The sequence below is a fragment of the Dendroctonus ponderosae genome, unplaced genomic scaffold (genome assembly GCF_020466585.1).
Source record: "Dendroctonus ponderosae isolate FM_Combo_2020 unplaced genomic scaffold, Dpon_F_20191213v2 Dpon_F_20191213_7, whole genome shotgun sequence".
Classification (NCBI taxonomy): Eukaryota; Metazoa; Arthropoda; class Insecta; order Coleoptera; family Curculionidae; genus Dendroctonus; species Dendroctonus ponderosae.
The window spans coordinates 752902-761138 of NW_026018916.1; the positions used below are offsets into that span (position 1 = coordinate 752902).

Here is an 8237-nt window from a genome sequence, read left to right on the forward strand (position 1 = left end):
GCAACAACGCTACACATAAAAACTGATGATGGTGGAAAAATACACCGAAACGTATTTTGATTGATAAATAGAGACAATAAATGACTGAAACCCAGGAATTAATTTGATTTGGAGTTGTGCATTGAGGCAATTTTTATTTTTTTGCTCGAAAACGATGCAATATACGACGAAACCTCAAGAGAGCTCAAAGGTAAACTGTATTTTTGGATACATCAGTGGCGCACCATTTTTTCTTCAAAAACAATGCATGCACAATGTTTCATTAAAAAATCCCAGGCGGTTCCGACCATATGAATGAATTTTTATGTTTTTCATAAACCTTTTCTTACAAAAACACCTTAATTTTTGCTAACGTCGCCCTTAAGAAGCCTCATTTTATAACCTTTTGTTCTGAAAGTTTGCCCGAGTACTTTTGAATCATCCTGCATAGGCAGAGTTAAACTGTGGCATTTCCCCATCTCTTCTGCTGAGCTGAAAAAAGTATGTGAAACTAGTCGACTATGAGGACTTAAGTGCAATCTGTAAATTTATGATCCATAAATCAACCACGAAAAACAGTTCCTTAACTCAAATGCCTAATTTAACAAAACAATGGCATGTTTAGCCGCCAAAACTTGAGAATTCTACCGGAATTCTTTGCTCCAGTTCCGAACGTCCCTGTTCATGCTGATGAGCCCTACTAAAACATGAAACGTAATAAACTCGGTCAAAAGTCTTAAAGTTCGCTTTGCTTTAGAGTTCGACTTTGCTTTAGAGCGGAACTGGCGGAAAAAACAACTAGAAAATGTTGGTGAAGGAACTTTCGGTCGGTATCTCAACACAAAAGAGCCGGAGACCTTTGAAGCTTCGCGTGCAAGCTGAAAAATGTGCCCGCCCAACTAATCGGGGTTTGGCTTCAAAACTGCTTGAAATTTCCAAGGGATTTTCGAAAAATTCGGAATTTTAGTTGAATCGTTCGCGCCATTACACTGCAATCTGCCTGCATGCGGATCAGAAACTATTTTTTAAATCCTGCTTAGCCACATTTCAGAATGCACTAAAAGCACTTTTAGCCCTGCTATTTGAAACAGACACATAGTCGAGCTCAGGAGCAAAATCCACTGTTGGATCGGTTATATTCTTCATGCAGTAAAAGCCATCACAAATTAAACACGATCCTTTCCAGAGGCACTTTAGGCTCTGGTAAGAGCTGTAAGTTACCAATTTAATTTTGCGCCCCTTAAAACCCTTTTACGTAGTGAATTTAAAAACTTCACCCTTCCAATTACGGCATTCTTTAATGATTTCTACAGGGCGTTGAATGAAAAATGCTAACCAAGAAAACGATCGAAGGCTGATGAATTTCGCGCTTTGTGGCCGTCGTGAAAAATAGTTTCGCATCATCAAAGGCAGTTTGCTTTTGCTGGACGCAGCAACCACCTCTGAAGATGTCAGCCACTCGTGCTTGCGAAACGTCACGAAAATAATCTTGTTGTGAAAGTTGAAAATATCCCGAAGGTTTTGCAACTGGGAACATTGCTAATGTTTGTTTGATTTCCTATTTGCACCTACTGCCCTTTAAACTAATAATTTCGCTTTAAAGCCGCTGAATAATGAATTAGTGGTGTCAAATCGGCCCCAGTGTAACCCAAATGGATTTAGGCTCTTTTCTGCGATTCGCGTTTGAATTATTCAGGCCGAAATTTTGGCTTTCCTTAACCCTCGCGTTATTTGTAGGGCAATTAGTCTGATTGCTAATGCATTGACTGTGACCGTAATTCCACGTCTACCGAATATAGAGCAGCTTTGGGAGAGAAATTTTCAAACAGGATTAAGAATTGCGTAATTTTTGCGCTATGAAAATCCCAACTTTCTGTGGAGAATGATCGCTATTGAGCAATTGATGGGGATTCTGCCCTACAACTCGCTGAAGAGATGAATTGCAATTACCTGGAAACGCACGAAAATCGCTGTTGTACCAAGCGAACGAAATTTTGCAAATGCAATTAACTAATGAGTTTTTGCGACATGCGACAAAATTTGTCTCAACGCGCCTTAAGTGTAGCAGCCCGATCAATTAGTTGATTGAGAAGTTGCGAATTCACTTCTGTACTTCAACACCATTCAAAGTGAAATCGCTCAAGTGGCTTCCAGACAAACTTAAGGGTTATTTGAAAGACTCACAGTTGTCCAACCTGGTAGGTTTTTGCGAGAAAATCTTGGTTAATTTGGGGCTGAAACGACATTAAGCCGACACACTAAAGTAACGATTTTGTCGTTAACTTAGTGAAAGATAACCGCCTGGCTGATCGGTTTCAGCTACAAGCAGGCAACATAACTTTCGAATTACGTGCAGGGGGAAATTACGTTTAGTGTTAGTTTGCAGGTAGAAATGAAATTAAGGGTGAAATTACCCTATCAGGGAGCACACGAGGCTGGTAACGGATTAGGTGATAGTCAAGTCGATTTCCTGCTAAGCCTCAAACTTTGCATTTGGGTGGTTTAGTCAACTACAACTATTTTTGGCACTTTTTGAATTTCCATCCTGCAACTGTGGATTCGATGATTTATAAACGACGGTATTCCAATCCCGTACGTGTCCCATATGGGATGACATTGTCTCTGACTACTCGACCGAAATCCCGTTTATCCATACTTTCTGATTGGAAATTCCTGCTGCATATGTGCCATTGTTCCCATCCTGTGGAGTTTTTCCCATTTTCCTTTAAAAGGTCGCTAAATACTAAAGATGACTGAAAGAAGTGTCTATTTGCGTTCGAAATCCGATCGATTTCAATTAGGTTTTATTGTCTCGGGACCAATTTTTTCGGATACTCAATAATCGTTAATAACTCAAAAACTGAGCCTTTGAGAACTGAATAAGCAGGATACTTTTGCTTTTCAAATGAGCTGAAAAGATTCTTTAAACGCAACTTTTGTGCTGAAATATCTCGTAAAGAATCGCGCGTAATTTCACATAAAGCTAAAGCAAGAGAAACTTTTACCCGCTGTATGTCGTCAAAAAAAACCCTTTTAAACCAAATTTTTTCGGATACTCAATAATCGTTAATAACTCAAAAACTGAGCCTTTGAGAACTGAATCAGCAGGATACTTTTGCTTTTCGAATGAGCTGAAAAGATTCTTTAAACGCAACTTTTGTGCCGAATATCTCGTAAAGAATCGCGCGTAGTTTCACACAAAGCTAAAGCAAAAGAAACTTTTACCCCCTGTATGTCGTCCAAAAAACCCATTTAACTCAAATATTGTCGATTAACTAACACAAACTGTTTTTGTTTTCAGATTATCCATGCCCAAGCTTGAATTAGCGACCGTTTAACGGTAAGTGTTTTTCCTGCTAGCTGATGTGTAAGGTTTTTTCGAAGTGCGAATTAAATTCAATCGATGTACAAAAACAGTAATTAGTTACCATTAGCGAGCATGTAAATCCAGTTCAATATCCACATGCAATTGCATTTGTTGTGTGGTTTGGCAATGATCGAGTTTTTTTCGTTTGTTGTTCGATTTTTCGGTCGAAAATTGCTCACTTTGCAATCACCGAATGTGAACGAACGGGCCATTCGATTAGGGGAATTCGATGCAATTGGAAACAGATTTGTGGCCGCATTGGTCAGACCCAATCAATTAAAGTTCTTGTAGAGAAAATTCTAATCGATTGCTAATTTAATCCAGATGAGTATCCACTTCAAAGCTCAAGTCGGTGTCATCGGCTTAAACGAGTGAATAAGCGCGGTTTTTTTCACTACATTTAGTGCGGCTGATGGCACTTGGAATTACTTTATGAAAGGAGCCGGAGCTGATTAGATTAAGGGCTGTTACTGTTGCGATATAATAATGACGACAGCTTTTCCTTTATTAAAAAAGCGAGTAAAACTCACCGCGCCGGAGAACAGCTCATAATAAAAACATTGCCAATTTGTGGAGCTCTCGCACGCATCTTCCTTTATCGCTCTGACAGAAATGGTATCATATTTTTTCACCCCCAGAGCTCCGGTAATGGCGAAGGGATTAGTTACTTTTACTGTCTCATAAAATGTTTGATATGTGAAAGTTTTCTTTTCTCGCAATTTCCTATGCGGCTTTCCAGCTGGAATTGCCTTGTTATGGAGACGTTTGGCTATGTAACGCTTGAAAATTACTTGCTATCGAACTTCCAGCCGGATTTCCTGCAGCTTATTTTGCTCAAAAACAGCTGCAGCGTTGGTGAAATGGAAACTTGCGGCCGGTACGAAACAGCTACTAGAAAAGTACCAGTCCGGTTCAATTTGCTGAGAAACTTGCTTGCATTAAATACAAATAATTTGGGACAATTTTCGAATAAATTTACACCAACCCTAAACAAAACGAGGACCGGAAATGTGCTCAGCCCCTTCATGTAGACCTGGCGCTAAAAAACTTCATAACTTTCAAACCACTGAATATATTCAAACAGTCATGGGAACCTTTTTGAAAGACCCTCTCAAAAACTGGCTTTCAGCCATGAGGTTTTATCAGATATTCCTAACCTCTAAAGAGATGGAAGCCAAAATGTTGGCTTTACAAATTCCCTTGAAGCTTAAAAGTTGATATCTAAGGAACAGTTGAATATATCTGGGACATTTTAGATAGAGCGTCGTCTAGAGGGCCGCACTTTGCTCATTATTTGCTTTATCAGAAACTCCTAACCTTTAAAAGTTTGAACCTAAAGTGGGAAAATGTAGGGTAACGCTTCAAACGGTCGAAAGTGTCATGCATTTAAAACAGTCATTTTTATGCGGCGTTTCGAAAGCTCATTTTCTCTCATAGCCCAATCAAATTTTATCGCCTCTAAACAGATGCAATGAAAATTTCGTTTGTATATGAGGGGCGATTGGAAATAACTGACAATTCGTAAGGACCGTCTGACCGTTTCCCGAAGTCTTGATCGCACCCGGTATGACAATAGTTCTGCGCGGATTACGCCCGACTTGATTGTTGATAGTGTGAAAGAGCGAAAACTACCCGGCGTTGCCTTGGAAACTAATAAATCCTTGTCGCTCCTTTCCGACCTACCAGGACTGGTCACTAAAACAATTATTACCATCAGCAACAAACACGAATGCTTAGAGCAGAATATTTTCCAGAGTGAATGAAAAATTGAAGTTGAATCAAGCCCGTGTACCTGCTTCAAACTAGCAATTTACGTCCAGTGTATTTAAATACACAGTCGGAATGCGGGTTAAACCTGCGTTAAATAAATTAGCTCTTTATACACTTTATTTGCCTCCCATTACGCTTTCTATACTCATTAAGCTGCTGGAAAGATAAATAGAAGAAATTAAATACTAGAGGGCGCAAACAGGGTAAATATTAAAATAAATAAAAAATGTTAAAGAGAAGTTGGCGAGCTTGAGTCAACTGAGGGTTAAGTGAAAATGTTTAGGAAATCAAATCGCATGCAACTGGAGCTGAAATGACAAAATGTGGGGCTAGAAAATGGACCATCCAGGTTATGAGAAAGCCACTCATCCCCATATTGTCCCAATGCCAATAAATATTCACCCTGTTCGATTTCAGGCCGTAACAAGATAGATTGCGTTCGGGTCATACCCATAAAGTTGTTCAGCATTTCGGCGATATAGAAAATATTCTTGGCAATCGCATTTGTGGCCCTTGGGGGCAATATTACAGATTGGCTTTGTATCTTGGCAACATCTTTTGATTTAGTGGATTGTAACTTTGCAGTGAAACATCGGATAATGTGTGCGATGTGTTAACAGCGCGGGCAATGGGATCAATTTCAATATTGCCATGATCCACATACACACATGACCCAATTTACTCGATAAAGCACTTTGGGCATGTTCTGCCGATTAACAGCCGACCGAAATTCACTGTTTCTCCCAATAAAAATCTCGAAATATTTTGAAATTGAATTGCTCCTGTTCGTCTCAGATTATTTCGGCAGTTGTTGCGGAATTGTTATTGCCATTTTCCATTAAGTCTCGTTCCACTTAGGTGGAGCTTGACTTCATTACATCCAATTAGCAAAGTTTTGTTTAACTTCTTGCTAAGTGCTCTCTGTCAGACTGAGTTTACTACCAGGTATCGGCTTGAACTCATTTTCACTCCAAAAGCCATGAGCCAACAGCTTAATGCTACGGGATATTGTTTCACTAATTCAACTATAAGACCTGAAAATTGTGTAGGGGTTTTATTAGTTCAGGCATTTACTTGATTCAGCGTTCATTTTTTAGAAGTTGCAATTACGAATTTCATTCATTAAAACACTCGTGTGTGTCAACGATCGGTGGCAAAAGGAGCTTTAGTGACCAGTCCTGGTAGGTCGATTGGGAGCGATAATAATGTATTGGTTTCCTAGGCAACGCCCGGTGGTTCTCGCTTCTTTACACTGCGACGATCCAGACGTGCGCAATCGGCCCAAGGATAGTGACTTACCGGGTGCGATCGCAAATTTTCCTTTTTTTAAGGCAAGAAAACTTCTCGGCAAATGTGCAATATATAATCAATGTGCAAAAGTTCATTATCATATTTTGCAGAGAATCCCGAGTGTAAAGTGCTTTTAGTGTTTTATAAAAACGAATTTGTCAAAGGCAACGCAGCGTATTAAGAATAATATGCAGCGAATGGCGGTGTTTTAGATTGGAATAAGCCACAGTCGTATTTTACAATCTGGAGGAATTTATGCCGCCACAAGCCCGCCAACTGTTTTACGTTTGAGAGCAATTCCGGAAGTTAGTCAGAGCAGGAGCGAGTTGGATCGTGAATATTGGATGGATTTACATTGCAGGCTGGCATTTTTCGGGTTTCGGCAAACGCCATTTACTGTTTGTGAGGCAAAATGGCCAAAAGGACCACTCATATAGTTAGTGAAGCTAAAGTGCGTTGAAAGTAATCCGAAGAACTTCTTATCAAGTATTCAAACGGGAAACTCGCTCGATTAACTCGGGAATATTGCAGAAAATGTGGCTGGCAAACCGAATTGCCTGCTTCGCCTTGGGGCTCGTAAGAATGGCGCTTTTCTTTAAAAAATTGCCCCCAGATTGAAATCTAAATCTTTTAGGTAATAAGACTGAAAATACGGTTTCGGAATTGTGTTCTAAATAAAAGCCGGCGATTTGAATGTTGCATTTCACATAATAATAATCATCTCCTTCTACCAGCCAGAATTCGATTTGCACAACCGACAAATCCAACAGTGAGGAAAACTTTTTTCATTTCCCTGTTGTGGTTTTTCCGCAACTTGCGCGAATTTCGAATACATGTTATGTGTTTAGTTGAGTTCGTTTTGCGGATTAAACCGGATGTTTCACGGCAACACGTGTATGGGAATTTGGAGTTTGAAAACACGTGCCCGTGAAAATACGTGATTTTATTGACGGCATTGTGCTCTAAGGAGTCAACTTCGCATCCAGAGAAAAACCTATGGAAAGTAGGCAGCGTGCCAAACTTTAGCATCGATCAGAAAGCCCATTGCTGTGCCTTTTATTATTAGTTGGCTAGCAGGAAAACATCAACTATTTGCCCATCAATTCGATAGAGCATGAACAAGCGATTGTGGGCATCCAAACGATTTTCGACAAACTTGATTACAGTCAAACTTTACAAATTGCGTTCAACAATTCGAACGAAACATCCGAAATGATGCATTGAAACGATTATTTATACGTCATCTGGGTTTAGGGCGCTAAAGCCCATTTGCAATTACAATTGCGGATGATGGAAATTTTACATATTGGCCAGAACAGTTTGAATCGTGGATATGCATATTTTCGGTGCCCAGTTGTTTCCCGTCATTTTCAGAATTAATCAACAGAATTTTCAGAAAAAAAATTATTTAGTGAGTTTTCGTACGTTAAAGCTGCGCTTTCAGAGCTGTTGAACAGATTTTGGGAAGCAGTTGCCCAACTAAAGGTTTGCTCAAGTTTAATTTTTTTGCATTTTAAAAGTGTTTTCTGCAGCAAACAGGATTTTTTCAAGCCTGAAACTGTTTTAAGGGTGTGAGGAAGTGTTTCCTCGAAATAAATTTCTGAATATTTCCGACTAACTTAACTCAGTAAAGACCCTAAAGTTTTACGTTAAAACCAAAAAGTTTGCAACTGAAATTTTAGTTTTTTGCTCAAATTTTCATAAAAATTTATAATTAATTTCGTGTCAATCAGCAGAAATCAAATTCATTCCTGGCTTTCAGTCATTTATTGTCTCTATTTATCAATCAAAATACGTTTCGGTGTATTTTTCCACCATCATCAGTTTTTAT

General features: G+C 39.2%; 1 protein-coding gene and 1 long non-coding RNA gene across 2 annotated transcripts in view; one reads left to right on the top strand and one right to left on the bottom strand.

Moving 5' to 3' along the window:
* The window catches only part of LOC109536544 (1-phosphatidylinositol 4,5-bisphosphate phosphodiesterase epsilon-1), a gene marked incomplete in the record, with an annotated part of 48466 nt that overhangs the window by 7230 nt on the left and 32999 nt on the right, over nucleotides 1-8237 (top strand). Inside the window, 1 exon segment of the mRNA XM_048668362.1 lies at nucleotides 3281-3319.
* LOC125505158 overlaps nucleotides 1-8237 on the bottom strand; it is a 20443-nt gene that overhangs the window by 3086 nt on the left and 9120 nt on the right. The window lies entirely within an intron of this gene.